We start from the raw sequence: 7,821 nt of genomic DNA, 5'->3' as shown, positions 1-7,821 counted from the left end.
TTACAATTTATGAACTGCCAGTAACAAAAGGATCTCTGTGTTAAAAGCAGTAACCCACGTACCCATTCACATAATATAAAAATCTGTTATCTGCATGTTACATGATGTGCTTTGCAGGAGACAAATTAACCGCATATGCTACTTTGATTTAAACCTCAGACTAGAAAAAAACACAGTTCTCTTCATCAAAACTTTTAACCTCCAGAATTATCTTACCCTTGTTATTATTCCCTGAGATTTAGTTGGCACACAAACATCTATGCAGCAGGTAACTTAACCCCATAGGGTATTTTAAAATTCGGACTTTGCAACCATTTAAGCAGAACAGATTTACTGCCATGCTTCCCCTTGTTGCCAAATTCTTTGTGGCAGAGTTTTAAAAAATAAATATAAAAGCTGAGGCCCAGATTTAGTATTGGGGCGTGTCACTTTTTTGGCACAACCCCGATGCAAAATCTAATTTGTTAAATATTGTAATGTACTCAAATCTATTGATTATAGACCTGCTAAACATATGTCTGAGCTCTTAAGATCTGATGTCATTTTTTGTGATGCCAGCTCCGGTGAGGTCGTGGGTTGTGATGCCACTTCCTGCGATGCCACTGGTGATGTCACGCAAAGTGATGTCAAGTGCCATGATATCAAATGCATACTGCCTAACTGGTTAGTCCCTCCACTTCTCATTTAGGTTTTGTGCCTTGCAAACCACTAGTCCCTGCATGCAGTCCATAGGTTTTTACAATGGGCCGGTTTTCCTGAGTCTTGCGTTCAACTCTTGGCTTCTCCACTAATGCACAGTGTGATCTTGATGAAGTAGCTCTGTCCCATGCTCCAGCTGCTCACCTCTATGCGGACAGACAGCTCGTTAAACGTCCCTTAGGTTCTCTGGAAGGCGAGTGGAGCTAGTGAAGGAAGGGGGCGTGCAAGGGAGCAGTCCTTTCCTAGCAACCACATGGCACAACACAAACCCGAAGCAGAATTCATTACAGAGGGCGGTTTTATGACTCGGGGGTGGGGAGACGCACAAAGTGATGGGGGCGAAGTGGGGGAAGCTGAATGAAAAACAAAAACAAGGCGACGGGAGAAGAGCAGTCACTCTAGCGTTGCTTGTTAAAAAAGGCTGAGTGGAGCATCACTCACAGAAGCGAGAGTAAAGTTAGGATACAGACAACAAGAGCCTTTCCTCCTCGGGCTCTCTAGTTTACTACAAAAACACCGCCCGCTGCAGCAGGAGGGCTGCCAAGAAGACACTCTGCTCGTTTCCAGCGGTTCCCTTCCAAAGCAGCGGGGGCGGGGCGCTCACCAAAAGAAGGTAAAGTAGATTAATTTTTTTTTATTGGATGATGGTTTAGTGCACTTATAACTTTTTTTATGATGCCTATATTCTGTTATTTTTAATATATCGAAAATTAAACGTCTGTCTTGTTGAATCTGAAAGGTAATGTTTCCACTCAGCACTGCAAGAGCGGTAACATGACCCTCTGTCGTGAACATATTGTTCTGACATAAAGTTTCAAAGGTACAGGGCAAAATTATGTGTTGAGGTGAAAAAACTGTTATAACGAGTAGACTTTAACAAGTTTGTTTTCTTATATAGCGCTGAACAAGTCGAGTGTGCTTTCAAAGCACTGTAGGACATGAGTCACGCAGAGGCAAGGGCGTGGCTGCCATCCTATTGTGTACCTTTTTCTAGATGCAGATATTTTTAATGTGGCGATCACCACAGGTTTTTAAAGTTATAATGAGTGTCCTTGTGAAATCGAAGTAGGGTCCTGTTTTTATCTTTCTAGTTGTATAGTTTAGCCTGGAGGAATATTATGAAAAACCAGAGTGTGAAAGTCATAAATGTGAAAATTAGGTTTCGGCCCATCAAATGTCAAATGTCAAACCTAGTATGGGAGGGAAAACGGGGGTCCGCTCAGAGCCGCCCGGGTGCCCCGTGAAGGTGACTTTCAGCCCTGTTTTGTAAGCCGCATACACTAGTAAGCCTAACGGATCTCGTGACTCCATGTTTACTAAGTGAAAAGTGAAACTACAAGTCTCTGCATGCTAAATGTTGTTGCCAGATAAAACAAAACGGACGAAAAACCCCTCTTGACATGAGGTCAGCCGAGAGCTCGGTAATACTCAACTCAACAGTGCTGTTTGTGCTGAACTCAGATGGAACAAGGGTGGGGTGACCTGGAGGAACCAATCTATTGATTCCCGCGTTGAACTAATTCCTACAGCCACTAATTCGGTCTGGCCCATTGACAGCTTCAGTTTTCTCACCATCCGGAAGTAATGCAAAGTAATCACCAATTAAACAATGCATACTTGTATACATACTCAGAAGGAAGTTTCAGCAGCCTTCATCCTGTGGTCTGTTTATCTGTTCTTCGCGTGTTGCTTCTGCCAACATGGGACATGGGGTCACTTCAGACAACGGCTCTATTGCAGCGTGAATGACAGCATTCCCCATATAATGTGCACATCAACCTTAAAAGAAGTGCACTTCACTGCAGAGGCTCTTTGGCCAGTACTTTGTCAATGTTTTTCTTTCTATTATTTAACGTTTTTAAGTCATCATCATATATTTAAACAGATTACAATGATCCAATGGTATCAAAAAAGGTACTGAAGTTCTAATGGTGCCATGTAGCCGTAAAATATGGTTATTTTTGGTCCTTTTTTCCCTGATCGATTTCTATATGTGTTATTTCAGGTCAATCATTGGCAAAATCAATTGGTCTCACAATAAGGACCTATTTATTGGCTTTGTCTGTGTTTCTAGGCATTCTGCACTGCATCCCTGATGCTGCGTATCATAGCTAAAGATTTTTTGGGAGAAAAAAAAATGACGTGGCCGTCATGTCATTTTGCAGGTGCAGTATACAAAATGACGCGGACGCTTTTTTTTTTCTCTGTATTTACCGATCTGAGTTGGATCGGTAACTAAAAAGAAAATTCACGAAAAGAGCAATACGGAGCAATACGGAGGGCTTCGGTGAGGGAACCGTAGATAGAGAGAGAGAGCAAAATACAGCTCGGAGATGAGCAAACAAGCAAAAGAGAGCAACGCACAGTCTGCAGGGCAGAAGCACACAGGCGACAAAGCAACCAGGGTAGGCAAAGTAGACAAGGGCAAGTGAAACATGGAGGGGGTGGGGAGATGCACACATCTGATAGAGAGCAACATGGAGCGCGTGGGGAGAGATGTTTACCAGGGAGACAGCTGGAAAATACATGCACTTCGCAGAATTGCTTAACCTAAAAGAAAAAAAAAGTTGCTTGAAAAGCAAGCAGCGGAAACATAGAAGCCAGCCAAGCAAGAGATAGTAAAGAGGATATGTTGAGTGACCAACACAAGATGGCCAAGTTGGGACAAAAATAAGAAGCAGACAAATGAGAGTGACCGGAAAGCCAACCAATGGTAAGCCCTAGGCGGGCTCTATGTCCCTGTATGCTTTTGAAAAGCCCTATATGTCTCACAAGAGACAGCACATGCACTGGTTAATAGGTGAGACTTAGGACTCAAACTCACCCTCACTAGGTGGAAAGCTTCATTATTAGGGTTTGCTCCTTTATCAGCAACACATGTTAGCAGATGGCTCTTCTAGAGCAGATATTTTTAGGGTGTAAGCATGGTCTAGGGTCAGGCTGTAAGGCTAAAATCGTGTCAGTTGATAGACATTTTTTTATTGCTGTCCCCTGGAACGTGAGGTTTATTAGAACCCAATATATCTTTGTATGATGAATTGGTCGACTTGTTTCAACCCTTTTCTAGCACCTCCGTTGGTAGGGGGTCTTCTTCAGGATTAGATGGCCCCTAAATATCTCTTGCTTTCCCTACGCTAGTCATATTCTTCAGTCCTATTGTATTGTCATGTGAGGAAATAGAGTAGTAGACTACAGGCCAGTTTTCTCATGTCCATAGATGTTGGCCTGTGTAAGTAAATACAAATATAAATAAAGTACAGAGTGACTGCATTGTCAAAACAGTATTTTGATATTTGACAGGTATTTTCTCTCTTGCATACCCATGCATACACACTGATAAAACAAATCAGAGTACACTCTCTCGAGGTGTATTTCCCTTGAAACTCTTCACTGGCACCGACTGTCACAGGTGTAGTAAGAAGTAACCTTTGATCGAGGCATGCATTTGGCTATTGTGTGCCTAGTTTGCTTACCAAAGCTGATAATATTAACTAGGCAACATGATCAGTTGTGGGGAGGGGTACAGAGACATGATGGATTTCTTCTGAATTCAGCAAGTCATTTTAGCATTAGGGGTTATTAAATACAAAGTTTGTTCGTTCTAATACTCTTCTCCAGAAAAGGCTTCCCCAAATACCTTCTCCTTCTGACTCCCCGGTTATACTGGCCGTCACTCCCCACCCATGAAATGTGCTGTGCGGAGGCTGGTGGATTTATGCATATGGTATTGGTGGTCAGTATCATGATTTCCAGAAGATGACTGCCACGTCATGACATCACGATGCTTTATTACGTGGGTTCATGTCAGATATCAAATGGCTATCGAGCAGGTACTTATTCCAAATGAATTCAAAGCATTTATTAGTTTGGTGCATAATGGATGCAGTTATGGATATTGTGGTATATGTTTAAGCACCTGAGTTCAGCCCTGTCTTTCATTTACTATATAGTGTTTACTAAATGCTTGATCATATTACGGTGTTTCTTGAATGGAAGAGTGCTCTTTTCCCAAAATATTAGGGGGTATAACTTTCCTTACTCTGGTTGATTTTTTTGTAGAGGCTCAATGCTTTTGCGTCCCTATTGAGAAAAGGGGTATTTTTTTGCTAGAACTTTTAGGTGTTTCCTGACGTCTATAACAATAATAGTTGATGTTAATTCCTACTTGAGTTGTGTAATTCTTGGCCACTGATGTGCTCTGTAGGTGGCTTTTCATTTGAGTTTTGTTGTTGTGTGTAGTTGCATAATTCCACATCTTAGCTTGTCATGTGCATTCCTAACTGTGAGAAAGTAGCCTCTTTCTAGCCTTGTTACCCCCACTTTTGGCCTGTTTGTGAGTGTATGTCAGGGTGTTTTCACTGTCTCACTGGGATCCTGCCAGCCGGGGCCCAGTGCTCATAGTGAAAACCCTATGTTTTCAGTATGTTTGTTATGTGTAACTGGGACCCTGCTAGCCAGGACCCAGTGCTCATAAGTTTGTGACCTATATGTATGTGTTCCCTGTGTAGTGCCTAACTGTCTCACTGAGGCTCTGCTAACCAGAACCTCAGTGGTTATGCTCTCTCTGTACAAATTGTCACTAACAGGCTAGTGACCAATTTCACCAATTTACATTGGCATACTGGAACACCCTTATAATTCCCTAGTATATGGTACTGAGGTACCCAGGGTATTGGGGTTCCAGGAGATCCATATGGGCTGCAGCATTTCTTGTGCTACCCATAGGGAGATCTGACAATTCTTACACAGGCCTGCCAGTGCAGCCTGAGTGAAATAACGTCCACGTTATTTCACAGCCATTTACCGCTGCACTTAAGTAACTTATAAGTCACCTATATTTCTAACCTTTACCTGGTAAAGGTTGGGTGCTAAGTTACTTAGTGTGTGGGCACCCTGGCACTAGCCAAGGTGCTCCCACATTGTTCAGGGCAAATTCCCTGGACTTTGTGAGTGCGGGGACACCATTACACACGTGCACTATACATATGTCATGACATATGTATAGCGTCACAATGGTAACTCCGAACATGGCCATGTAACATGTCTAAGATCATGGAATTGTCACCCCAATGCCATTCTGGCATTGGGGTGACAATTCCATGATCCCCCGAGTCTCTAGCTCAGACCCGGGTACTGCCAAACTACCTTTCCCGGGGTTTCACTGCAGCTGCTGCTGCTGCCAACCCCTCAGACAGGTTTCTGCCCTCCTGGGGTCCAGCCAGGCTTGGCCCAGGAAGGCAGAACAAAGGACTTCCTCAGAGAGAGGGTGTTACACCCTCTCCCTTTGGAAAAAGGTGTCAGGGCTGGGGAGGAGTAGCCTCCCCCAGCCTCTGGAAATGCTTTGATGGGCACAGATGGTGCCCATCTCTGCATAAGCCAGTCTGCACCGGTTCAGGGATCCCTCAGCCCTGCTCTGGCGCGAAACTGGACAAAGGAAAGGGGAGTGACCACTCCCCTGACCTGCACCTCCCCTGGGAGGTGCCCAGAGCTCCTCCAGTGTGCTCCAGACCTCTGCCATCTTGGAAACAGAGGTGCTGCTGGCACACTGGACTGCTCTGAGTGGCCAGTGCCAGCAGGTGACGTCAGAGACTCCTTCTGATAGGCTCCTTCAGGTGTTGCTAGCCTATCCTCTCTCCTAGGTAGCCAAACCTCCTTTTCTGGCTATTTAAGGTCTCTGCTTTGGGGAATTCCTTAGATAACGAATGCAAGAGCTCATCAGAGTTCCTCTGCATCTCTCTCTTCACCTTCTGCCAAGGAATCAACTGCTGACCGCGCTGGAAGCCTGCAAAACTGCAACAAAGTAGCAAAGACGACTACTCCGACCTTGTAACGCTGATCCTGCCGCCTTCTCGACTGTTTTCCTGGTGGTGCACGCTGTGGGAGTAGTCTGCCTCCTCTCTGCACTAGAAGCTCCGAAGAAATCTCCCGTGGGTCGACGGAATCTCCCCCCTGCAACCGCAGGCACCAAAGAACTGCATCACCGGTCCTCTGGGTCTCCTCTCAGCATGATGAGCGAGGTCCCTTGAACTCAGCAACTCTGTCCAAGTGACTCCCACAGTCCAGTGCCTCTTCAGTCCAAGTTTGGTGGAGGTAAGTCCTTGCCTCCCCACGCTAGACTGCATTGCTTGGAACCGCATGTTTTGCAGCTACTCCGGCTCCTGTGCACTCTTCCAGGATTTCCTTTGTGCACAGCCAAGCTTGGGTCCCCGGCACTCTAACCTGCATTGCACGACCTCCTGAGTTGTCCTCCGGCTTCGTGGGACTCTCTTGTGCAACTTCGGGTGAGCTCCAGTTCACTTCACTTCGTAGTGCCTGTTCCGGCACTTCTGCAGGTGCTGCTTGCTTCTAATTGGGCTCTTTGTCTTGCTGGACGCTCCCTCTGTCTCCTCACGCAATTGGTGACATCCTGGTCCCTCCTGGGCCACAGCAGCATCCAAAAACCCTAACCGCGACCCTTGCAGCTAGCAAGGCTTGTTTGCAGTCTTTCTGCACAAAAACACTTCTGCACGACTCTTCATGACGTGGCACATCCATCCTCCAAAGGGGAAGTTCCTAGCCCTTGTCGTTCTTGCAGAATCCATAGCTTCTACCATCCGGTGGCAGCTTCTTTGCACCCACAGCTGGCATTTCCTGGGCATCTGCCCACTCCCGACTTGATCGTGACTTTTGGACTTGGTCTCCTTGTTCCACAGGTACTCTCGTCTGGAAATCCATCATTGTTGCATTGCTGGTGTTGGTCTTTCCTGCAGAATTCCCCTATAACGACTTCTGTGCTCTTTGGGGAACTTAGGTGCACTTTGCACCCACTTTTCAGGGTCTTGGGGTGGGCTATTTTTCTAACCCTCACTGTTTTCTTACAGACCCAGCGACTGCTTACAAGGTCACATAGGTTTGGGGTCCATTCGTGGTTCGCATTCCACTTCTAGAGTATATGGTTTGTGTTGCCCCTATCCCTATGTGCCCCCATTGCATTCTATTGTGACTATGCATTGTTTGCACTGTTTTCTATTGCTATTACTGCATATTTAGGTATTGTGTACATATATCTTGTGTATATTTGCTATCCTCATACTGAGGGTACTCACTGAGATACTTTGGCATATTGTCATATAAATAAAGTAC

General features: G+C 45.3%; 1 protein-coding gene across 1 annotated transcript in view; it reads left to right on the top strand.

Moving 5' to 3' along the window:
• Positions 1-1,119: 1,119 nt before the first annotated feature.
• Positions 1,120-7,821, top strand: part of LOC138293135 (dynein light chain Tctex-type 5-B-like) — a 66,113-nt gene continuing 59,411 nt past the window's right edge. Inside the window, exon 1 of the mRNA XM_069232169.1 lies at positions 1,120-1,312. The gene's annotated coding sequence lies outside the window, so the exon portion shown is untranslated. The remainder of the gene's footprint in view (positions 1,313-7,821) is intronic.

Source organism: Pleurodeles waltl, chromosome 4_2 (assembly GCF_031143425.1).
Source record: "Pleurodeles waltl isolate 20211129_DDA chromosome 4_2, aPleWal1.hap1.20221129, whole genome shotgun sequence".
In the NCBI taxonomy this organism is placed as follows: Eukaryota; Metazoa; Chordata; class Amphibia; order Caudata; family Salamandridae; genus Pleurodeles; species Pleurodeles waltl.
The sequence above is the reverse complement of the archived record's forward strand: the minus strand, read 5'-3'. Positions and strand labels throughout refer to the sequence as shown.